The 26,858-nt window shown below is 38.1% G+C and overlaps 1 pseudogene; it reads right to left on the reverse strand.

Moving 5' to 3' along the window:
* Positions 1-11,886: 11,886 nt before the first annotated feature.
* On the reverse strand, positions 11,887-12,922 carry LOC101558662 (14-3-3 protein eta-like; annotated as a pseudogene).
* Between the last annotated feature and the right edge of the window lie 13,936 nt (positions 12,923-26,858).

A 26,858-nucleotide genomic window follows, 5' to 3' on the forward strand; every position in this document is an offset into this window, starting at 1 on the left:
TGTTTTAGGCCATTCCTGTTCATGCTTAGGGCTTACTTCTGGCTCTGTGCTCAAAAATTACTCCTGATTGTGTTCAATGGCCCATATGGGATGCCAGGGATTGAATTGGGGTGGCTTCTTGTGAGGAAAGTCCCTAGTTAATTTACTCTCTCCAGCCCCAGATATAATGTTTAAATATAGAGATATAGACAGAGAAATATATATAAAAGTATGGGGAGGATTTCATCTTGAAAACAAGGAATAAAACTCTAAGAAAAGAAGGTGGCTATATATGTGGATAATGAAGATGAAGATGGTAACTACGTAAAAGTTTTATAAATTAGTGGCTGTCAACATTTGCTCTGTTGGAGTATTCTGAAATATTTTCAAGGAAAAAAGATAAGAAAGATATTTAAAGGCACATAAAAATATCTTACATTGCTAATCATCAGGGAGATGCAAACAAACAAAACAACAGGATATATCATCTCATGCTGCAGAGACTGACACTTGAAAAAGAACAGGAACAACCAATGCTGAATTGGATGCAGGGAGAAAAGGACTCTTATTCATTGTTGATGGTTATGCTGTCTGGTCCAGCAATTTTGGAAAGCAGTATGGGCATTCCACAACTAGAAACTGAGCCTCCATATTATTCACTTTTGGGAATATACCCCAGGGGCCTCAAAACACACAGTAGAAAAAACATCACCATGTCCTTATTCATTGCAGCTCTATTCACGAGCCAGAATCTGGAAACAACCTGAGTGCCTGAGAACAGACAACTGGATAAAGAAACTATGGTACATCTACACAGTGGAATATTATGCAGCCAACAGGAAAATGATAATTGGATTTGATCACTCTGGACAAGAACTGAATGCTGAAAATAGGTAAGGGAAGAACCATGATAACTTTATGTATGTGTATTATAAACCATAATGCCCGAGAGAGATAGAAAGAGAGAATAAAAGTGTCTGTTACAAAGGGAGGCTAGAGACGGGTATGGTGGGAGGGAAAATGGGAACATTCTTGGGCAGAAAATGTACACTGGTGGAGGAATGAGTGTTGGTATATTGTGTCACTGAAACCCAGTCATGGACAGTTTTGTAACTGCATATCTCATGGTAATTCAATACATAAATAAACATTTAATGGGTATTTACTATGTATGAAAAGAACAACTTTTATTTGTGTTTTACAGATGAAAATACTGGGTCTTACATAAGATAGTTTGCCTGAGAACTGGGTGAATGAATTTCAGATTGGGAAGTTGAACCCAATGCTATTTAAGTGCCTTCATTTTTTTATTTCCACACACATTGTCTTCTGTTCTCCCCAATACCTGACAGTTCTTTGGGTTCTAAGCTATGATTATTCCTTCAAATATGTTCCAAATTCTGTGTTTTCAACAAATAAAATTTAATATAAACTTCCAAATAATTTCAAAGCAGTGAAATCATGTCCTAATCCCAGTTTCTCTTGTTTACTATTTACAAATTTGCACAATTCCAGATATACAATACTTTGAAACTAAGAACTTGTTAATTAGTTGTAACTAGTTGAGTTTTTTTTTGTTCAGATAAAATAAACCTAGCACTATCCAGCATTTAGGTAGTAGCGTTTCTCTTATTTGAAAATGTACAATTACTTTAGTAAAGAATATATTGAAAGGTTCCTAAAGTGGGGGGGTGGTTGAGTCAAGCCTTTATATAGGTCTTCTCTGTCATTTCACTTGGTAGGCACTCATCTCACTCTGCACAACCTCAGACAAAGGACATTTTCCACACAGATATGGAATAAAACCTATAATTAATAACTCAGCTGGGTATGTGTTCTGAATAGCTGAGGTATCAAGCCAGTGCAGTTTATACTTATCCTAATCACCTCACTGGAGATTTGTTTGTACGAAACTTACACTGCATGACTTTAAGGGAGATGAATTATCTTAGGCCAATGTCTGTGTCTTTGCTTCCAGCCTCAATCACAACATAGTTCCGAACCTTCTCCCCTACACAACCCATCCTAGATTCTGGCTCTTGATTAACTATTATAACTACCTCCACCTCTATGTTATAACCCAAGTATTTTTTACACACACACACACACACACACACACACAGACCTTTATTTATATACACTCTCAAATCAGATGCTTATTAATTAATCACCATTCCCTATCATACATTATAATACTGTTGAATTACATTAATGAAACAAAAGAACTAAGGATGCATATGGCATACGCATATGGTTCAGGGAACATAAGCCCGTTTTTTATGGTGGAATCCTAGATTCTGTTTACTGCACCACCTTATTCCCCAAGCACCATCAGGTGTGGCCCAAAGAAAATTTAAATGACAAATAAAGATTTAGAGCAACAGTCACATAAATTTCAAACATTTTGAAAGCAAAAGAACATGAATATTTACCTCTTCATTCTCAGCAATGGAAAACAAATTACCAAATGCTTTCTTTTCAGCAGATCGACATTAGGGGGAAGAAACTCCAAATCAATAATAGTGAATTTTTTTGTTTAAATATTGAATGTAATCAAAGTAAAGTGAAAGTAAAGTGAAATTTACCAGTTACACATGCGGGGTGGGGGGCTGGAGAGGTGGGGGGAAGGGGGGAGGTATATCGTGATTCTTGGTGGTGGAATATGTGCACTGGTGAAGGGATGGGTGTTTGAGCATTGTATAACTGAGACTTTAACCTGAAAGCTTTGTAACTTTCCACATAGTGAATTAATAAAAGAATTAAAAAAAAGGAACATGAATATTAAGCCAAAATGAAAAAATCATACTTGAAATGTAAGGGGAGAGTCAGTCTCATACCTACCACCTACCAGATCCTCAGGGAACTTTTGTATAACAAGCCCTTTCTCAAACACTTGTTGGATCTGCCCCACTCTATAAAATCACTGCTTCAATATGCCCCAATACTGAAAAGTAGTGCTATTCTTCACATAATCTTGTGGAAACCAAACATTTTCTGACATTTTCACTGACATCGTTAATGGCACTATAGCACTGTCATCCTGTTGTTCATTGATTTGCTCGTGTGGGCACCAGTAATATCTTCATTGTGAGACTTGTTACTGTTTGTGGCGTATCGAATATGCCATGGGTAGCTTGCCAGGCTCTACCGTTCGGGCAGGATACTCTTGGTAGTTTGCTGAGCTCTCTGAGAAAAATGGAGGAATCAAACCTGGGTCGGCTGTGTGCAAGGCAAACACCCTACCCGCTGTGCTATTGCTCCAGTCTGACATCATTAATAGCACTGTCTGCAGCACTGTCATCTCATTGCACATCGATTTACTCGAGCAGGCACCAGTAACATCTCCATTGTGAGACTTGTTACTGTTTTTGGCATATCAAATACACCATGGGTAGTTTGCCAGGCTCTGCCATGCAGGTGGGATACTCTAGGTAGCTTACCGGGCTCTCCAAGACAGATGGAGGGATTGAACCTGAGTCAGCCATATGCAAGGCAAACACCCCACACGCTGTGCTATCACTCCAGTCCGACATCATTATTACCAACACAAATTAACTAACAATTCATAACAAAATTTCACTCATCCTGTAAAATATAAGATGTTACCTGAAGGACGAGGAGAGTAGGAAGAAAGGGAGAGGTGGTCGATTTTAAAGAATAACAGCAAAAGTTTGGTGATGGGAATATTGGGTTATAAAAGATGTATGCCTACAATTTAATAGTATTACAAATCAATCATGAGTTAGCACAATCTAATTAAAATGTATATCTATAAATTAATTCTATGGATGAGAGAAGAGTATGTAGTGCACACACAAATATCTTGTGGAATAGCATATTGTTTTCTTGTCAAATATTTATTGGCATGCTTTCCTGGCACTCTGAAGGATCCTAGAACTATCAGCAAGAGAGAACAGGATCTATGCAGCCAATAAGCTTCAGCATATTATCTCTGTATTCTACAGAAAACATGTGATCTTATTTCAGTGTGCTTTTCTTAATATTCAAAAAAAGGAAAAGTGAAATAATTTGCCAAGGTTACCTGGCAAGCTATCCATGGCGTATTCAATATGCCAAAATCAATAACAACAAGTCTCACAATGGAGAGGTTACTGGTGCCTGCTTGAGCAAATCGATGAGCAATGGGATGACAGTGCTAACTATTCATTCAGCACTAGAGCAAGAATTGGAATTAAAACACATCTAGTGGTATTTCACTGTGTCAATCAACTTCACCTATGGTGTAATTAAGGAAACAGAAGAGCTGAGTTCAGTTGTTGGAGTTCACACTCCAATTTCCAGCTCTACTCCTAAATATTTTTGGATATCACTTTACTTGTATCACTTGTTGTCCCTTTGATCTTTGATTTGCTCGAGCAGGCTCCAGTAACGTCGCCATTTGTTCCTGTCACATGCTAGTGCAGCCCAATGATATCTGCTTGCTCCAGGAACAGGAAGAGCCTCAAATCGTTCATTCAGGGATTTGAGGAAGAAATCTGACCATCTAGTTTGTGGGCGGCTACGAGGTTTTCTGACGTCCCGTGGAATCCAGTCGGTAACAGCTCTAGTCCGGTGGTTGTCTCTGAATCGCATTACATGACCGGCCCATCTGATTTTTGATGCCTTGGCAAATGAGACAGCGTCCCTGATTCTTGACTATTGACAGAGGTCAGAACTCCGGATTCCTTCTCTCACTTGAGTGAGATGTGATACTCCTAACATAGCTCTTTCGATTCCTCTTTGGGATATCTGAATAGCGTTCTCTTCCTGTTTGTGTAGGGCCCAGGTCTCTGAGGCATATGTTAGTGCAGGAAGAATGGTGGAATTGAAAATATGTGTCCAGAGTCGGAGGTTCTTCATTCTCTTAACCACTTCTTCGATGCTCTTGAAGGCATTCCACACCTGCTCTCTTCCTCCTGTGCAGTTCTGACGCCAAGTCATTCCTCATGTTGATTTCTCAACCCAGGTATACATAGCTGCTGCATTCAGAGATATTGGTTCCATTGAGAGCAAATGGAGCTTCAGGGGCTAGTTCACTCGGACTAGCTAACATCTGAGTTCACAAAGCTGTGCAGGGATTCGATAAAGGAAGACCTCAAAGAAGAAAAGAACATCAGTGTTGGCCGATGTGGCAGAAGCCGGGAAAAGTATTCACAATGCTCCCTGTCCTTCACCAACTACAAGACCAAGATTACTGGCCTCCAAAATCCTGATGGATCTATCACATCTTCCAGAAAGGCAATGGAGAGGATTATTCACGACTTCTACTCAGATCTCTTTGACAGCCATGTCCACCTGCCCACATACCAAATTCCGCAGGATATGTTGTTCCCAACGTCCTCCCTTCCAAAATCCGACACGCCATTTTGTTGGTAAAGACACATACAGCACCTGGTCTGGACAAGGTGAAACCTGAACACCTGAAGAATCTGCCACCAGTACTCAATACACTGACTCGGTTCTTTACATGCTACCTGTCTGAATGCAAGTTTCTGTCTCAGAGGAAAACCAGTAGGACCGTTCTGTTTTACAAGAATGGACACATCCACGACATCGGCAACTATCTCCCAATCTGCCTGCTGTCTTTTGTCTATAAGTTGTTCATTCATATCATCCTGAATAGAATAGGCAGAACACTAGACGAAGAACAACCATGTGAGCAAGCCGGGTTCCGAAGGGGATTCAGCACGATAGACCATATCCACACAGTGACCAAACTCATTGAAGTTTCGCTTGAGTTCAAGATGCCCCTCTGTCTAATGTTCATCGACTTAAAGAAGGGCTTGCATTCTGTTGAGACTGAAGCGGTCATTGAGCCCTAGCCAAACAGGGCGTTCAAACTCAGTATATCAAAATACTTCGAGAGCTGTATTGTGGATTCACCACCAGGATCTCACCATTCTACAAGGAAGTGATCATTGATGTGAAGAGAGGGTGCGGTAGGGTGATACCATTTCACCGATACTCTTCAGTGCCACCCTCGAGAACATCATGCAACGACTGGAATAGGAAGGAATGGGAGTGAAGATAGATGGTCGGCAATTACACCACCTCTGCTTCGCTGATGACTTCGTTCTCATAATGCCAAACATTAGCCAAGTGGCACAAATGCTGGCTGACTTCGACCAGGAGTGTGGAAAGGTTGGATTGCAGCTGAATCTCAACAAGACGATGCTCATTTGGGGGTAAAACACACATATGTGCCACATAGACAGTCTCTGTTTTCTTATTTGTCTTATCAAGACAAAAATATGCCGATCTTATATGGGCGTTAAAAATTGTGTGAGATAATTTTTGTAATGGAACTTATATATTTTTGATTGGGAAATTGGAGGTGATAGGAGGTGATACATAATTTATTTTGCCATTGGGGTTTGAATAATTGGAAAATGTGAGGATATTTTGTGGCCCTCATTTTTATCATTTCCATAATCTGAAGATAATAACACCACTTGTCAGTTGAGAGGCATACAGGAGCTGTGAGGCAATGAGAGGAAGCCAGCTCCAGGACATGTTTCACACGGGACTTGTTATACAAACTGCACCATCAGTATCTACTGGGTGGTGGGTATGAGATCTACTGGCTCTCCCCTTCCATTTCAAGTATGATTTCATGAATCTATTGTTTTTTTTTCACAGATGTTGCACCAATGCACATTCTCACCAACAACGAATGAGAATTTCCTTATATCTGCAAATTTATACTGTTTTTCTCTCCCTCCCTCCCTCCCTCCCTCTCTCCCTCCTTCCTTCTCTTCCTCTCTCTCCCTCTTTCTCTCACTATCTGTCTCTCTCTCTCTCTCTTTCTTGCACACACATATACCCATATATACAAGTGTATATGTGTGTGCTATTGTCACATTATGAGGCAGAAGTGGTTTAGTTGTGTTTTGGGTTATTATTATTTGGGGTTTGGGCATTATATCTGGCAGTACTCAGGAGTAATTTCTAACTCTGCTCAGAGCTTACTTTTGGTAGATGATCTTGGGACCCTATGTAGTGTCGAGTATCAAGCCTGTGTCAGTCATGCACAAGGCTACTACCATACCTGATGTACTTATCTCTCAAACCCCAGAAATATATTTTTAAATTGTCTATTTAATATTTCTTATATTACAATGAAAGGTTAATCATCAGTGACAAGTTTGAAGTATGTAATCAAGATAAGCAGAAATACTTTTATTTCTTATTTTAATGTTTGTTTTTCAAATTAAGGTAACCTGGCAGCTAAGTACTTATTTCCTTACAAATATAACAGAGGTAAAAATTTGTATCTCAGCTAAAATTGCTTTACCAAGTTAAAATGTTTAATAAATCCATATGGTTATCTTGCAGTAATTAGAGAGACTAATTTTCTTTTATTTTTACCTTCTAAATATTATCTTCAGTAAATTGCAATGACTTCTATAATAATGTTCCACAAGGCTCTAAAAAGAACAACTCAGGACCACCTCACAACTGAAAGTCAAATCTCTAATTATCATTCAACAACTAAATAATTTCAATCTCTCATAAATACAATTAGCTGCCAGTTTAAATATTTTTTCTGTAATGAACACCACTCACATACTTAAAGGATGTATCTATGGAGACATGTGCCTGTTATTGGAAATTTCTGACACACATTAATTTTTGAGCATGCAATCATAGAATCAAATTGGAGGGAGATATATGTGCACTATATTGTGATTCTGAAAAAAAGACTAGCATGCCTTTAAAATGAAGCATTTCACTCAAGGTCAGATATGAGTTAGGGCCTCCAGGAGTACAATAATGGAAATAATCCATTTTCCCATAAGACAATTTGCTTCAATGGGGCATCTAGAGAAGAACTCAGATGCTATCAGTCATAAGCTTTTCCAGGAACAATTTAAGTTGTGCTAATGCTTGTTGTACTGAGAATAAAAACACACAGTGAAAAAAGGAAAAGTGAGGTTTTTAGAAAGACAGAAAAATTAAGAGTTTATTATCAGGGTCTGCTTCAAGATATAATCAGATGATTCAGAGGGAAAGTATACTGCACATACGTCTACATTTAACATAGATTATAGTACAGAGTAAGTGCTGAAAGGATCTATTATCATTCTCATAATTACCAACATCCTTCCTCTAAGCTAAGTATTGTGCATGTAACTTACCAACAGAAACTATTGGAACTGGAAATTACCTTGAAGTTAAACTGGTTTAGACCTCTAACTTTTAAAAGGAAACAGGAAGATACCATGGTGAAATAGAGCTGGTAAGTTTGTGGAAACATTAAAAACCTTTGAAGGATCTTTGTTCTTAGAGCTTGGACCTGCATTTTTTCTTTAAAACATATCAATTTTTTGGAAGTCATAAATCAGTCTCACCACTGAGGACCTTGCTGCAGAGATGCTTCAGACCTGGTGCCAGGCTGATTTCACAGGGTGCTTCAGACGGGAGCAGAAGTCACCCCTCCACCTGCCCCCTGTGAATCCCAGTGGCCACAGTCTTCCAGAACTCAATAAAAAATTTAGGTATCTGGAAACACTGTCACTGTCACTGTCATCGATTTGCTCTAGCGGGCACCAGTAATGTCTCCATTGTGAGACTTGTTGCTGGTTTTGGCATATTGAATATGCCACGGGTAGCTTGCCAGGCTCTGCCTTGCGACCCAGGAGCAGTGACTGCAAACTTCAGACATCAAGGGTTTGGGAAAGGCCCTACATCCTGTCTTTCTAGCCCCAGAATGTCCTGGCTGTCCCACCCATGAACTGGCTCCAGGTGCCACTTATGCGCATTAACAGCCATGATCCAGAGACTCACAATTGAATCTCAGAACCGAGCAACTCACTGCAGAGATTTCTCAGTTTGAACTTTCTCAGAGAGTTCTACATCTCATGCTATTCATAACAAGCAATACAAAATAGGTTATCTAGCATCTGCCTGTTGGGAGGCATGAGTGGTGGTGGGAAAATTAAAAATAATGGTGGTGGGATTGGGGTTGAAATATTGGATGCAATCCATTATTGTGAACAATTGACAATTCAAAGAAAATTATGTTTATAAAGTATTTCTTAAATCCATTCTTCACTCTTTAATAACCATCACTGTCACTGCCATCCCGTTGCTCATCGATTTGTTTGAGCGGGCACCAGTAACGTCTCTCATTGAGAGACTTATTGTTACTGTTTTTGGCATATCCAATATACATGGGTAGCCTGCCAGGCTCTGCCTCGCGTGCTCGATACTCTCGGTAGCTTGCCGGGCTCTCCGAGAGGGGCAGAAGAATCAGACTAGGGTCAGCCCAACCGCTGTGCTATCGTGTTTACATTTGCTTTAGTAACCATAAGGAAAGAAATTATGCTATTAGAAGTTACTGTTGAAACTTCTCTGTGTACTTAAATAAAATATATGTACAGGACAATTTGTAAATAATTCCTAAGTCCTGGCATCTTCTGTACATCATTTCTTCTGCTATTAAATAGTAATGCTTAGGTCACCTGACATCTGAAATTTGATATAACTTCTATTTTTAGCAATATCCATTATGACAATCAATTTTTATCTAGTAAATAAAGTGACAGTGATAAGGGATTAACCTTGTGTAGACACAATTGTTGGGTCCTATTCCATGTGTTATATGAACTATATCCCTAAAATATTTGTTTCCAACTTGAATACAGAACCAAGAATTTTTTGGCCTTAGTTTATATGGAGAAAGTGGAGGAAAAGCATTTCTTATGCCTTAATTCTTTGGAAATCAAGTAGATTTTAAATTCATAGTTATTGATTTAATGTGAAATATAAAGGCCAAATTTAATAATTTAATAATTTTCACATAATTTACATCACATGTGAGGTAAGATTACACCTGCTTTGTAGATACAAAAACATCTTCCCACATTAATAGTGGATATGGATGTCTTATTTAAGTTTTTCAGATTAAAAACTAATGCGGTGACAAGAATTCAAATAAAAATTAATGCAATACAATGTATCATAAATAGATATGTGAAAAGAATATTATAAGTAATTTTCTAAAGTAATTCCCTAAAGAAAGATAAAAAATTATTTTTATATTAGTGCCTTAGTTCACCTAAACAATCTCAATCATGCTTAGAAAGAAAATTGATTTTACTAATACAGGCATCATATGTAAGGAGCATTTTGAGTATTCTCTACATTATGAAAATATAACTTAGGTAGGGCTCCTGGCTTATATGAAACCCTGGGTTTAATCTTTGGCACAAATACAGAAAAAGAGGATCATCAGATACTTAAATTTTTACTTAAATTTGAAATGGAAGGGGAGAGCCAGTTTCAGATTACCAATCAGATCCTACAACTGTTAGGAAAGCTGTGGAAGTTTTCTCATTATATTTTTAAAACATATCTTCATGGAGATAACATTAAGCTCAGTTTTACACATCATAACAGAAAGTGAATTAGGGCCTTTCAGGACTAAAGGGTTTCACCAGATTCTAAACTTGAAACTGCTTCAGTTGTTGTTGTTTTCATTTGTTAATTTCTGCTTCCCCTCAGTCATCAGCAACAAAACCTTAAAATGAAAAAGGGTTATGCAGTGTGAGAAACAAGATAACTGAGTTCCATTCCTCTTGTCTACATCTAAGCTGTGAGGGGATATATTTTAAGCACAAGATGAGGAATACACACTCTTGAATAGAGAAAAAAATAAAATAAAATAAAATAGGGACTCTCAAGCTGTAGCCTAAAGAGACGGTCTCTGGCAGAAAATTGGAAAGTACTTTTTCTAATTTCTCTTCTGTCCAATTAAACCAGTCATGGAAAGAAGGTTACTATTTCAACTATATTTAACTTTCCAAAATATGTTTCCACACTAGTAAACTCAGAAGATCTATGTTCTTTCTAGGACTATAAGAAAAATAACATTTTTGCTCACTTTGTAAGTATTAAAGAAGCATAATAATGTTGATAGTGGTAATACTTATTCTTTTCCATTAAAACTGAAAGGTAAGGTAAATCTAATAATTATGCACACACTTTCTTATTTCTGTTTTGGGGTCACACCCAGTGGTGTTGAGTGGTTATTTCTGTCTCTGTACTCTTTTTTCTTTTAATATCCCCAAAGCAGCATTTATTTACCTATAGAAATCTAAAACATTTAATTTAAAAGTCTGGCATTTCATAATCACCCATCTTGATTGACATGGTCTGATGCGAATGGCTTGACACACATGGCCTGGTCAGGATACACAAGGACAATAGCTGAGGAGTTAAATAAATAAAGAAATATATCCATGATTCTTAAACAATTGCAACCAAAAGTTGCAAGTATCAAAACTGTAGATGCATTGCATTGAAAAGAAGGTTTGTGCACTTCATAATTTAAATAGACAAAACAAGGCGCTACTGAAACCTCACATTAGTTAAACGGTTTATTATAAAGCTGATGAAAAGGAGCAAGCTCTCTTTTTGTATCAGCTTCCCTTAACAGTATTCCATTAGCTGAAAGAGGAGGGATAGGGTCAATTCATTTTTGCATGCATAAGATGTACAGCTTAACAAAACACTATCAGCTTGTTTTAAATGAATCATTTAAATATCAATTGTAGGCTTCCTAAGTTATTTTTCCTTTCTAAAATTCCCCATTGCTTTCCCCTGGATTTCATATAGATCAGCAGGCATAGTAAAATTCCTCATTCGGAACGCACTTGTCTGCACAATTCGAAAAGGGAGCTCCTGTGGGCTCAAAGCGATCACCAATTCAGCAATGCCTATAAAGATTTATTGGAAACTGCTTCCCAAGGGGCAGGAGAGCAGATCTGAATAGCTGTGCTGCCAATACAGAGAGGTTTAGCACTAGATATTTAGTGATTGTGGCAAGGAGAAATTGGTGATAATGGGGGGTGGAGGGTGATTTGAGGTGGGTGTGTGAAGGAAGGGCAGGGACTAGAAGGCTCTTCAGTTGCCTTCTCCCACTTCTTCATCCTCCTGGTCGCTCGTCCAGAGGGTGAGGTTATCTCGCAGCAACTGCATGATGAGTGTGGAGCCCTTAAAGGAATCCTCATTTAACATGTCCACTCAGTTATGGCGTCATCGAAGGTTTGTGGGGCTGAGGCAGGCCTGCTCGGGCACATTCTAGATCTTATAGTAGAGCACCGGGCAGTTGAGGGCCAGGCCCAGCCAGATGGGATGTGCGGGCTGCATCTGCTCTTTGCTGATTTCAAAGGCTTCATTATAGGCGGCCTCAAGATTCGACCACACTGTTTCCTTCTCCCCAGCGGCTACATCTGCCAAGCGGTGGTAGTCATCGCCTTTCATCTTAGGTAGAACACTTTGTTCTCATATTAGAAATCACTGCAGTTCTTTTTTTTTTAATAGTTTATTTTTAATCAGTGAGTCAACGTGAGGGTACAGTTAAAGATTTATACATTTTTGTGCTCATGTTTCCCCCATACAAAATTCGATAACCCATCCCTTCACCAGTGCCCATTCTCCACCACCAGTAACCCAATATCCCTCCCACCCTCCCCAGTCCCGTCTCTCCCCACCCCACACTGCCAATATGGCAGGGTATTCCCTTTTGTTCTCTCTCTCTGATTAGGTGTTGTGGTTTGTAATAAAGGTGTTGAATCACTGCAGTTCTTGATGAGGAATTTATCTAGCAGGGCCAAGATATCATAGCAAACTGTTTCCAGCTCCTTCTCAGTCTTCTCCCTGTATGCTCTGACTTTCTCCAACTTCTTTTCATTGCCATCTGCCATGGTTTTCTGCTCAATGCTGCTAAATGACCCTGCAGGAAGATCGCCTGGCACCAACCACATTCTTGCAGGCCATGGACAGGAGGTTTCGATCTTCATTGGTGAGAGGCTCATCATTAAGCTCTGTCACCACCTTAATGGCAGAGGCCATGTCGTCATAGCAGTCCGCCTTCTCAGCCAGCCGCGCCCGCTGCAGCAGCTGCTCCGGGTTGCCCATGTCGTTCATGCTGGGCCTTGCTGGACACCTGGTCCCGCCGTGCATGCGCACTGGCTCTCTGCTCAGGCCCTCTCGCTGGCTCACCCCGTGGTCCGTTGTCTGTACTCTTGACAAGGTTGGGGACCATTGGGAATGTCCAGGATTGGGCCTGAGTCAGCCACATGCAAGGGGAGCACCCTATATTGTTCAGGCTCCAATGCACACACTTGTATATGAATAATGTAAGAGTAACAATCCTTAGTGAGTCAGTAGCTTAACTTTTTTCTCATAGACCATGATATAATTCCCAAATAATGGGAAGAAAAATACAAGAACTCATGGGGATATGGTGTTAAAAAAAATAAAGCAATAGGCATTTACATATGGAGGGAAATATTGAATAGTGTTTTAAAATTTACAAAGTACTAAAGAAAATGTTATGGTGAAGATTAGAAGATGAATCTGTTGGTATCAAAGAGAGCATCCAGGAGACAATAGCAGACTCTTGTCACATAAAAAGAGGAATGACACTAGAAATTGGAACCGGAAACTGTTTTTACTTTTCTATCTGGCAGAGTCTCCTGCCCCGGCGCCTGGCTATCTTCATGGGGTGGCCCCTCGGAGGGGAGCAGGGCCCTGGCAGCTGAAGGCCTCTATAAGGCCAGTCTCCACAGGTTCAGACGAGCCTCACACATGAAGGAACCGGAAGAGAAACCCAGGTGTGCTGGAGCCTGGACTGAGATCTCCAAGCCTGCTCTGATCAGGACTGGGCCTCCTCCACCCAGATCCCCCATTTTCCAGTAGCTAAGCAGTTACACCCACAAACTGCCCCCAGTGCTGTGTAATCCCATCAATGGCCAAGATCCAGAGACTATAAAACAAAGTTCCCGACTTCTTATTGTCTAGTTCTCCCTCTTTGAAGAGCCTGGCAAGCTACCGAGAGTATCCTCCCTGCACGGCAGAGCCTGGCAAGCTCCCTATGGTGTATTCGATATGCCAAAAACAGTAACAATGATGGATCTCATTCCCTGACCCTGAAAGAGCCTCCAATATGGCACCATTGGGAAGGATGAGTAAAGAGAGGCTGCTAAAATCTCAAGGTTAAGACAAATGGAGACGTTATTGGTGCCCGCTCAAGAAAATTGATGAACAATGGGGTGACAGTGACAGTGACATCTATCTATCTAGCTAGATATTTTTAATTAATTTATTTTTATTGAAGCTCTATGAGATATACAGTTAAGACCTATGAAAACTATTTTTCAAAGAAGTAAATTTGGTGATACACACTATGCAGTTTATGAAACAGAACATTCGTTTTTATCCTGAAATGACAATTAGGATCATACATAATCTTTTATAAGTTTTTACACAACATATAGATGGAGGTAGAACATAAAAATTGGAGAAAACATGACATATATAAAATTTTCTCTGATACATGGAAAAACAGGATTTTAACATTCTAAAAACTGGATACAATGTAAAAATTAAGAAAGATTTTGAGCCCTGGGTATGATGGAGAGAAATAGAGGAATAGAAGAGGGTATCAGGTTATCTTCGATTGGTCTTGAACATGAGTAATTTGAGATGATGACAAAAACTGCTAAGCAAAAGCAAACAATAAAAAGCCCACACAAACAAAACAAACTCAATAGAGAGTTACAATTACAAAATGGGTGAACAAAATGAAAATATCCCTTCATATTATAAACAAATTGCTTGAAATTCCAGCTTAGTATTTTGAAGAAAGAAAGAAATCCTTTTATTTGTGATGGTATAAAAATTGCAAAATCTTAGACTGCACCTCACATTACAAAGAATAAGGAAACTATTGGGATTGCATCTTTAAAAACTCACAGTAATTGGAAAGGTCACTTCATAAATGAAATATGCTGGTCTGCTAGTGAAAAATTAGTTACAAAGGAATTCACCATCTACAAAAGGTCAAAAACACTTTTGAAGCAGACCTGGTAAGAGAGTCTAAAAAATACAAAATGAAGTTACTCTTCAAGGTAAGTACTGACAAACATATTCAAGCAAGAAACTCATCGACAGGAAGAATATTCCATACAGTAAATAAGTATGGTTGATAGGTATATTGCTGTAACATTATCTATTTCTTATTTATTTAATTGAATAAATAGATCAACAAACTTTTTAGCTTTATTTCAGTATTTCTCTTCTAATCTTAATTGTGACAAATGATTCTCTTATTAAGCTTTATGTGAATATTGTAATTTTGCACACACAACTAAGATCTGATATGAAGAAACACTATTATTTTAGCTTCTTTTTATGCTAACTTTTTATGATTGAAAATTCTTAAATTAATTCCCACATGCTAAAAATTGCCCACTTTGAAAAAAATTACACAATGAGTTAATATCAAAAATCACAAAACTCATCATTTCAGTAAATAACATATATACCAAACAGCTATCCTTTATTAAATTTAAAGGATATTTTCTTAGAAAAAATGTTTTAAAGGTGCTCTCCCTCTGAATAGAAAATCAACATTGTAAAAACCTTACAATGTTGGTTTGTAAAATTGATAACTAACAAACATAATTTGGAGACATGTAAAGAATTGAGACATGGACCATGTAACTTACACTGCTCCCAAGAATAATAATTACTTTGAAATTATCACGAAACAACATTAAGTACCATGCTAAAAAATTAAGAAAAATATCCAAAACTAAATGAAAAATAATAAAATGTTTTGTTATTTAAAAAATATGAGATATTCGAAATACCTAACAAAAGAATCCCAATGAAAAGAGCCATCAAATATCTACATAGTTGAAATGCCTCCAGGCCCTACGCCAGGCAACCTGGAGGGGGCAGATGAGGCCCATGCCTGTCTCAATGGAGTTGAGAACCTCCAGAATTCAACCGCCGCTCTCCACATGCTCAGATAAGCCTCACCCATGAGGGAATCTATTCCTGGACATCCCATACTTTACACCACTGATATACCAAGAATAGCAAACCACATATGATGGGGTTTAAAGTAGAAGGCAACGGAATTTAGGGGGGAATATATTTATACAGATATATCTATATCTATATCTATGCAGGGTAGAATCTCCTGCTCCCATGCCTGGCTGTCTTCACCAGGGCCCTCAGAGAGGGGTGGGTTGAGTTTCTCTCCTTGCCCCAAGCAGAGCCCCAACAGCTGAAAACTTTCAGAACCCAGCCACAGCCATGCTCAAGGCACTCTTCACACGCTTAGACCAGCCTCACACATGAAGGGACTGACAGAAAAACACAGGTATGTGGGACCCATGGCTGAGATTTCTAAGCCTGCTCAGATCAAGACTGGGCCTCCTCCACCCAGATCCCCAATTTTCCAGTAGCTTGGCAGCCACACCCACAAACTGCCTCCCGGCGCCATGTAATCTCACCAACAGCCAAGATCCAGAGACTATAAAACAAAGCTCCCGGAAGAGAATGATACAGAATCTGGCACGGCAGAACCTGGCAAGCTACCCATGGCGTACACCCCAAACGTAACAATTATAGGCCTCATTACCCTGACCCTGAACACGACAAGGATAAATGGAGAAGTTACTGGTGCCCACTCGAGCAAATTGATGAGCAACGGGACAACAGTGATACAGTGATTTATATCTATATCTATCTATCTATATCTATATCCATATCCATATTCATATCTATATCTATATCTGTATCTATATCTATATCTATCTATATAAGCACATAAGGCTCAACCAACCTTTTACAGCATGTTACTGATCTCTTAGAGAAGGGCTTAAGGGCTCCAGTGTGAAATACAACAATATTCACACACTTTCCTCTAAAAATTTTTTTGTGGATCAATTTGAGTGGATTATTCATAACACTAATAAAAGAAATTATTTTGGTTCTGCTTTGGGGGCAGGGTTTGGGTTAGGGATGGAAACATTCAAAACATGGTGTTGGGAAGGTGTAATGGTGGTGGGATTGGTGTTCAAATATTAAATGTAATCAAATATTGTGAACAACTTTATAAAAATAAAATAAAAATATCTATGTAGTTGAATATAATGCAGTTAAATTAATATTATAGAATTAAATTTTACCAGAACTATAAGATTATATTTAGCAAACTGAACATTTAAGGATAAATATTTGTATATAAACTTGTACATGACTGTATGTGTGCATTGACAGAAATGAAAAGATATATATCAGGATAATAACATTATTTCTGTTATTTTAATAAGCTTTTAACTTTGAGGAACAGGAGGGTAGAGAATCTGATAAAAGTCACAAGACTGATACCTAAAGTCAGTCTGAGGAGTCCAGGCCTTTTTAAATCCTGGCTTCATAAACTCCAGCCTGAGTCTTTTTGAAGTATTGTGAAGCTTTTTCATTTTATTTCTGTACCTTGATACATTAAAAGCAAATTGACAAGAAAGTTATTTATCAGAAATAAATAAAAAATGATTTTAAGGACTATAATAGCATTTTATAAATGTCAAAAGCATGGAAAGAAAATTTCCCAGATATTTCTCAGCGAGATTTAGTAAATTAGTGTGTCATTAACCTCATATGTGGTTAAATTAAGGTAGAGAACATTTTTCTGATTATTCAAGGCTACCCAACATGTTCACAGCAAAACTAAGATTATAGCACACTGATTTCTAGGCACTGCTTAGCCTGAAGGGTTGCAGCAACTAAAAACATTATAATTTTGAATATAACTTTATCATTTACAAAACAAGTTTTAACCTTTAATCTTCAGTTCTTTGGGGGAAAATAGTTCTCTCTGCTGCAACAAGGCTTTATAATGTATGTAGAGCAATATATACTTATGTATAAGTACTGGCTTCCCTTGAAAGTCTCTATTAAAGCCTCAAAACTAAAAATGTTTAAAAATTATTCTTCACTTGCAAAAGTCTAGAGTTGTTCTTCCTTCTTTTCTTCTGATGTAGAATAAATCATATTTAATTTTTTTAAAAAACTGTTTCAATTGCTGTTTCACCATCTTTCCCAATATCTAAAGTGAATTCGAATAAAATATTCCCTGCCATGACCAAGGTAGTCATCAGAAAAGGGTCTATTGCAGCTGAATGACATTACCTTTTATTTTTGCTCCCAAATCCAAGTTATGGCTCATCTATACACCAAAATCTGATAGACTTTTAGACTCTTCTTTTCATCTTCTAAAATGTTATATAAAAAATGCAATAGGGGCCAATTTGGAAAGATTTTTTAAAATCTCAATTACAAAAGCTTGAAGAATGTGTTTATAGGAGAAGTTCACCTAATTTCTCTTTGATATCCAAAAGGCTCAGAGGAAACTGTCATCTCAGAATACATCTTTTGTTGTTCCTTGGGAGTCTAGATAAAACTGTCTGTGGAAGAATATATTTTATGCCACAATGAAAATTATATTAGATCATATTCATAGGTATCAATAAGCAGTAGATTTTATTTTCAATTAAGCAAACTGTCACTGTCACTCTCATCCTGTTGTTCATTGATTTGTTCAAGTGGGCACCAGTAACGTCTCCATTGTGATATTTTGTTGTTACTGTTTTTGGCATATTGAACATGCCATGGGTAGCTTGCCAGGCTCTGTTGTGTGGGCGAGATACTCTCAGTAGCTTGCCGGGCTCTCCAAAAGAGGTGGAGGAATCAAACCTGGGTCGGCTGTGTGCAAGGCAAATGTCCTACCACTGTGCTATGGCTCTGGTCAATTAGGCAAACACTAGCTTTAATTGTAAAATATGTGAAGAGAAATCTGTTTAGTTTCTTCTTTTAGAACTTTCTCCATCCCACTTGAAAATGGCTGCTACTCTCTTTTTCTTTTATCCCTATCTTAGAGACAAATTCTTCTTAGAAGTTCAAAAGTTTCATATTTGATTATTTTGCTCATTTTTAAAAATGGGGGGTTGGGGAGAGGGAGGTGAGCACCACTCAGTGGTGCTCAAGGCTCACTCTTGGTCCTGTGCTCAGGGATCACTTCTGGCAGTGCCTCTAGAACCATATTCTGTGCTAGAGATCTGTTCACGGCGTGCAAGACAAACGCTTTGCCCACTGTCCTGTATCTTCAGTCACCATTTGGTTAATGTTTGAATATTTCTTATGTGCTAAATACTGAAATAAGAAAGCAAGCTGATTTTCGCTAAGACACTTCTCTCTAAATGTGTACAGTTTCTTTAAAAATGCTTTTTGGAAAATGCATTATTTGGCAGAATAATAATTTCCAGGGGCCAGGTATATTAATTATAGGAAATATACATGTTTTGGCTTGCAAACGAGAGGCCTTATAAGCCCTCAAGAAGAGAAATCCCAACTATATCACAGAGCAAGCCATTTTCAATATTTATTGAACACATGATTCATTGGCGCTAACATTTATCAGCTTGAAACTCTTTATGATTGGAAGAAGGTTTTAGGAATTAACTGAATAGCCAACATCTGCTAGGAGCCTGGGATCTGAAAGATGAAGTGTCTTCAACGAATTCATTGTGCTTCGTGAGAAAGGTAGAGCTGGTTCTCTTTTTAAGAAATAATGCCTTTATGCAATATGTATCTTTTTACTCATACAACAAAACACGTAGTGACTAGATGGAGAAAGGGAGTTAGCAGAAGAAAAAAGGAAAGTTTGAGATTCTTTGAAACTAGTAGAAAATAAAGATAGGCATGTAAAAGGAGAAATTAAAGGAGATAGAATAAAGAATATACTAAGGCTATGTATAACTAATCAGGGTGATGTGTTAAAATATGCTTTAAATTTTATGCAACATTGATGAATCCATTGTGAGTTATGATAATAAAACTTAGAAAATTTATTTCACTAAGGGAGAAAAATGTCTGGAGAAATGATATGCAAAGAATTAGAGGTTAAAAGAAGACCAAAGAAAATGGATCCTCTAACTCCACAATTTCAATCTTAGCTAAATGAAATTTTCTCTTAGGAGTAACTGCTGAGATTTTTAAATATCACAAGGTTTATTTGTGGACAGAGGGAAGTGAAAACTAGAATAATTCCTGAATAACTCTTTTCCAAGGTGATAATTATTTTATAGAACATTTTTCGAACAAAATGGAAGGTGTATAGTCTTGTTAAATGGCATAGAGAAGAACTTCAAATTCTATCCTGTGCTACCTATTATAATTTACACTGCTTAATATTTTCTTTTGAAGTGAATAAATTAAAGGAAGTTGAAAAGCTTTTGGCTTTCTGAAAAAATGTAGGCGAGACCCTAAAGGGAAAATGTAGGAGGGAATGTCTACTAAAGAGAGAAAATAAAATAAAAAAGAAAAGAAAAGAAAATTCCCAAAGTGTCAAGGAAGAATTAATATTTCTAAGTTTCTTTGTATGTAGTAGCTCAGTCAAACATTAAAAATAAGCCTATACATGGGGGTGGGTATGGGTTGAATTATTTCTTTCTATCTGGCTCTAATGAGTAAAAGATGAATTCTGGTTTCAGAGTGTTAGAGGGGAAAAAATATATGTATACTTCTATGATACAGATATGCAAAAATCATTTAAAATCCTTGTCATTCCCTATTAAATCTTCTCATAACAGGCCCACTTACTTTTATTTCTTATAAAAATGAGTCAGTAATTGCAAAAATGAATGAAACAGATTTTCATTGAGGATCACAAGGTTTCTGAGGTCACTTGGGTTGTGATTACAGGAGAATCAGAAGGAATTGCCTTGAAAATTATTGTGTTAAAGTGGTTTTTTTTTTGTTTTTTGTTTTTTTTTTTTGCTTTTTGGGTCACACCCAGCGATGCTCAGGGGTTACTCCTGGCTTTTCACTCAGGAACTACTCCTGGCAGTGCTTGGGGGACCATATGGGATGCCGGGGATCGAACCCGGGTCGGCCACGTGCAAGGCAAACGCCCTACCCGCTGTGCTATCGCTCCGGCCCCTTAAAGTGTTTTTCTATGTAAATTTGTACTTTCAACTACTTCCATGGATTTTCCCTTAAGATTGAGATCGAATAGTAAAGCTAAAAGAATATCTTACTTATACTGATTGAAGTATTGTGATTAACAATATTGCTAGTGATGGTTTCCCATGTGCATATGAGAATGCCTCACCCATCAATACCAACCCTAACTCAGTCTAGTTAGTCAGTTGTCTCCTTGTGCTGTCTTTGACCCTTTGTGGCTACCTTGTTCTGTAGCTCTAAGTCCTGCATATTAGAGATATCATTCTGTACTAACTATTTCTTTCTGACTGAGTTCACTCAGCATGATATACTCTAGTTTCATCCATGTTGCTGAAAATGGAATTATTTAGTTATTTCTTAGAGATACATAATATTTCGTTGTATATTTATAACAACTTGATCCATAATTGGGCATTTGGGATATTTCCATTCTTAGCTATTATATTAAGTGCTTTGATGGGCATAGATATGCATATATCCTTTCAAATTAATGGAAAATAATATCTTAAAGTCAGTTTTGAAAGACATTGTGACTCATTTGCAGTGAAAAAACATAATGGGAGAATAATACCCAATGACAATAGAAATCAAGGCCAGGAGATCTGGTCCTTAGTAGGAAGCTTGTCACTGGATAGGGAGTGGGAGTGAGAAGGGATAGATCAGGGAAGAGACCACCATGACAGTGACAGTGGGACGTTATTCCTCTGAAGAAAACCTGAATGCTAAAGGAGATAAGGTGACATAAATGATAGCCTTTCAGCTATAGTATCACAAACCACAGCAATAAATATTGTATTGTCTTGGAAGTAGACAACTCTTCTTTTTTTTTTTTGTGAGAGTTTTATTTTTTTATTTTTTTTAAATTTATTTATTTTTAATTAGAGAATCACCGTGAGGGTACAGTTACAGATTTATACACTTTTGTGCTTATACTTCCCTCATACAAAGTTTGGGAACCCATCCCTTCACCAGTGCCCATTCTCCACCACCCGTAAACCCAATGTCCCTCCCACCCTCCCCAATCCCATCTCCCCCCCACCCCACCCTGCCACTGTGGCAAGGCATTCCCTTCTGTTTTCTCTCTCTAATTAGCTGTTGTGGTTTGCAATAAAGGTGTTGAGTGGCCGCTGTGCTCAGTCTCTAGCCCTCATTCAGCCCGCAACTCCCTTCCCCCACATGGCCTTCGACTACAATGTAGTTGGTGATCGCTTCTCTGAGTTGACCTTTCCCCGGAACGTGAGGCCAGCCTCGAAGCCATGGAGTCAACCTCCTGGTACTTATTTCTACAGTTCTTGGGTGTTAGTCTCCCACTCTGTTATTCTATATACCATAGATGAGTGCAATCTTTCTATTAGACAACTCTTCTTTAAATTACAATTTAAAAGTAAGTTTTGTTATTTTCAAAACCAAGATAGATCCATGTTGATCTAAAAACAAGTTTTTGAATAACAGTGTCTTCCTTTCTAGCACACAGCACAAAAGCATAATATCAATAAACATGGCTGACTAACTTTTCATAGTTATATCCTAAACATTTATTTTTTATTGAATCACCAAGAGATAGATCATTACAAAGCTGTTCATGACTGGGTTTCAGTCATACAATATTCCAACACCCATCCCTCCATCAGTGTAATTTTCCATCAGTAATGTCGCCATTCTCCCTCCTGCCTCACACCCAAGCCTGCCACCTGTCTGTATGGCAGACACCTCTCTTCTCTCTGTCCCTGTCTCTGTTTCTCTCTCTTTCTCTCACACACACACACATACACACAGACTCTTTATCTTTCTCTTTTTCATTTTAGGCTTTATGGATTGCAATACAGATGCTGAAAGGTTTTCATGTATATTCGTTTACCTACTTTCAATACTTAGTTCTTGTCCAGAGTGATCATTTCTAACTATTGTTGTCTCTCTCTTAACTGTCCTCTACCTCCCACACACTTGTCGTAAATTCCAACCATTGACCAGTCCTCCTGGCCCCCGTTTTCACTGGCCTTGGATCTTAGTCTCATGTTGTTTTTTAAATATATATCCCACAAATAAATGCAGTCATTCTATATTTGTCTTTCTCCTTCTGACTCATTTCACTCAGCATGATACTCTACATGTCCATTTATAGGCAAATTTTATGATTTTATTTGTCCTAACAACTATGAAATATTCCATTGTGTAGATGTACCATAGTTTCTTTATCCAGTTGTCTGTTCCTGGGCACTCACGTTGTTTTCAGATTCTGGCTATTGTGAATAGCTGCAATGAACATGGAAGTGAAGATGGTGTTTCTGTTGTGTGTTTTGGGACCTCCAAAGTATATTCCCAGAAGTGGAATTGCTGGGTCATATGGGAACTCAATTCCTAGTTTTATTTTTAGGAATGTCCGTATTGCTTTCCAAAAAGGCTGGACCAGTTAGCATTTCCACCAGCAATGAATGAGTTCTTTTTCACCCGCATCTGCACAAGCACTGGTTGTTCTGTTCCTCTAGGTGTCTCTGTGTTGTGAGATGAGATCTCAGTTTTGTTTTGATTTATATATCCCTAGTTATTAGTGGTTTAGAACATTTTTTTCCATTTTTCTTTTGGTCATTAAAATTTTTTCTTTGAAGAAGTTTCTGTTCATTTCTTCTCCCCATTTTTTGATGGAGTTGGAAGTTGTTTTCTTGTGAAGTTCTACCAGTGTGTTGTATATCTTTGATATTAACCGCTTATCAGGTTGGTATTGGATGAATAGTCTTTTCCCATTACATTGTCTGTCTTTATATCTTTGGTCACTATTCCTTTGTGGTGCAAAAGCTTTTTAGTTTAGTATAGTCCCATTTGTTAATCTTTGCTTCCACTTGGTTGGTCACTGGTGTTTCATCTTTGAAGATACCCTTAGCTTCAATGTCTCATGGAGGCTTTTGCCTATATTTTCTTCCATGTACCTTATGGACTCACATCTGAGGTTGAAGTTTTCAATCCATTTTGATCTGACTTTTGTGCATGGCATTGGATAGAGGTCTGAGTTTATTGTTTTGTATGTAGCTGTTCAGTTTTCCTAGCACCACTTGTTAAAGTGGCTTTCTTTTCTCCACTTCATATTTGTTGCTTCCTTATGAAAGACTAAGTGATTGTATATTTGCGGGTCTCTGACAGGATACTCAACTCTATTCCTTTGGTCTATGGATCTGTCTTTATTCCAACACCAAGCTGTTTTAATTACTACTGTTTTGTAGTACAGTTTGAGATAGGGGAATGTGATACCTCCCATTTTCTTTTCCCCAAGGATTACTTTAGCTATTTGTGGGGGTTTATTGGTTCATATGAATTTCAAGAGTTTTTGGTCTATTTATTTGAAAAATATCCTTATAGTGACCACGTTGGATCTGTACAATGATTTGGGGAGTATTGCCATTTTGACAATGTTAATTCATCCAAAAGACACGCCATTTTGTTGGTAAAGACACGTACAGCATCTGGTCCGGAAGAGGTCAGACCCAAACACCTGAAGAATCTGCCACCAGTACTCATCAATACACTGGCTCGACTCTTCACATGCTACCTGTCTGAATGTGATTCAGAGACGACCGACCGCTGGATTAGAGCTGTTACCGACTGGATTCCACGGGACGTCAGAAGACCTCGTGGCCGCCCACCAACTAGATGGTCAGATTTCTTCGTCAAATCCCTGAATGAATGATTTGAGGCTTTTCCTGTTCCTGGAGCAAGCAGATATCATTGGGTTGCACTGGCTCGAGACATGGACAAATGGAGATGTTACTGGCGCCTGCTTGAGCAAGTCGAAGATCAACAGGGCTACAAATGATACAAGTGAATTCTTCCAATTCATGAGGAGAGGATGTGTTTCCATTTCTCCATATCCTCTTTTATTTCCTAAAATAGTATTTTGTAGGTTTTTTTTTCTGTATAAGTCCTTTACCTCTTAGTTAGGTTGTTTGCCAGGGACTTGATTTTCTGCAGCACAGCTGTGAATGGGATTATTTTCTAAATATTACTTTCTTCTTGGGCTGGAGCCATAGCATAGCGGTTAGGGCATTTGCCTTGCATGTGGCTAACCTGGGTTTGATTCCCAGCATCCATATGGTTCCCCAAGCATCAGTAATTCCTGAGTGCAGAGCCAGGAGTAACCCCTGTACACCGCCGAGTGTGACCAAAAAAGCAAAACATAAATACTGTCTTCTTTTCAATTATTTGCATATAGAAAAAACATGGTCTTCTCAGTGTCTGTGTTGCAAGCTATAATGACCCAAAGTAGAGAGAGAGTATGGGGAATATTGTCTGCCTTAGAGGCAGGGGGAGAGTGGGAAAGGAGGGCTATACCCGGGATATTGGTGGTGGGGAATGTGCACTGGTGGAGGGATGGGTGTTTGATCATTGTGAGATTGTAACCCAAATATGAAAGCTTGTAACTATCTCACGGTGATTCAATAAAATTTAAAAAAATTTAAAAAAACCTATATATATGACAAAAAAAAAGAAAAACCATGGTCTTTTGGTTATTGATTTTGTAATCTGCCAGTATACTGTACAAGTCTATTGTTTCTATGAGCTTTTTGATAGAGACTTTAAGGTTCTCTAAGTATAGTATCATGTCATTTGCAAATAGTGAGAGCTTGACTTCTTCCTTTCGTCTGTGGATACCCTTAATATCTTTTACCTCCCTAACTGCTATGGAAAGTACTTCTGGTACTATATTGAATAGAAAAAGTAGAGTGGGCAACCTTGTATTGTCCCTGACCTTGGAGAGAAGGCTTTTCCCCTTGAGCATAATGTTGCTGTGGGCTTGTGGTAGATGGCTTTGACTATATTGAGGGAAGTTCTTTCGATTCCCATTTTTTAAATTTTATTTTTATAAAATTGTTCACAATATTTGATTACATTTAGTATTCAAATTCCAACCCTCCACCAGTAAACCTTTCCCACCGCCATATTTTGAATGTTTCCATCCTGAATCCTAAGCCCTGCCCTCAAAGCAGGACTGAAATAATTTATTTTGTATTGCTTGTTCTGAATAATCCACTCAAAATGATCCACAAAGATTTCTTAGGAGAATGTGTGTGAAGATTGCTTAAGTGAAAACTTGAGTCATTCAGCCCTTCTCTAAGAGATTACTAACATGTTGTTAAAGGTTGAGCCTTGTGTGCTAAGATATGTATCACTGTCACTGTATCACTGTCATCCTGTTGTTTATTGATTTATTCGAGCAGGCACCAGTAACGTCTCCATTTGTCCCAGCCCTGGGATTTTGGCAGCCTCTCTTTACTCCTTTTTCCCAACTATTGCAGGCTCTTTTCAGGATCAGGGGAATGAGACCTGTTATTGTTACTGTATTTGGCAATATATATTACACAAAAATGTATTATATAAAAATATATAGATTATATTATATAAAAATGTAATATATCCATTATATAAAAATGTATTTCAACCCCTAAGATTGGTTGCCTTCTACTTTAAACTTCATTAAATGTGGTGTGCTACTCTTGGTGTATCGGTGGTGTGAAGTATGAGATGTCTAGGAATAGATTCCCTCATGGGTTCAGTTCATCTGAGCTTGTGGACAGAGGCTGTGAACATGGTAGAGATCGAGTTCTGGAGGTTTCTGGCTGCAGAGGTGAGCTCTGTCGGAGTATGGTGGGGAGCTCACTTGCTCCTCTCTGGGTTGCCTCAAATGAAACAGCCCATCACGTCAATTCCCATTTTGTTGAGAGTTTTTATCACAGCTGCTGGATCTTGTCAAAAGCTTTCTCTGCATCTATTGACATGATCACATGGTTTTAATTTTTCCTTTTATTGAAATGATGGATTATTTTGATTGACTTGTGAATGTTAAACCATGCTTGTATCTCCAGGATGAATCCTATTTGGTCATGGTGTCTGATCTTTTTGATAAGTAGTTGGATTCTATTCTCTAATATTTTATTGAGGATCTTTGCATCTGTGTCCTTCAGGGATATCTGCCTGTAGTTTTCTTTTTTGTTGTGTCTCTGTCTGATTTTGGTATCAGGGTGGTGTATGCCTCACAGAAACTGTTGGGTAGTGTTTCTGTTTCT

The sequence above is a fragment of the Sorex araneus genome, chromosome X (genome assembly GCF_027595985.1).
Source record: "Sorex araneus isolate mSorAra2 chromosome X, mSorAra2.pri, whole genome shotgun sequence".
In the NCBI taxonomy this organism is placed as follows: Eukaryota; Metazoa; Chordata; class Mammalia; order Eulipotyphla; family Soricidae; genus Sorex; species Sorex araneus.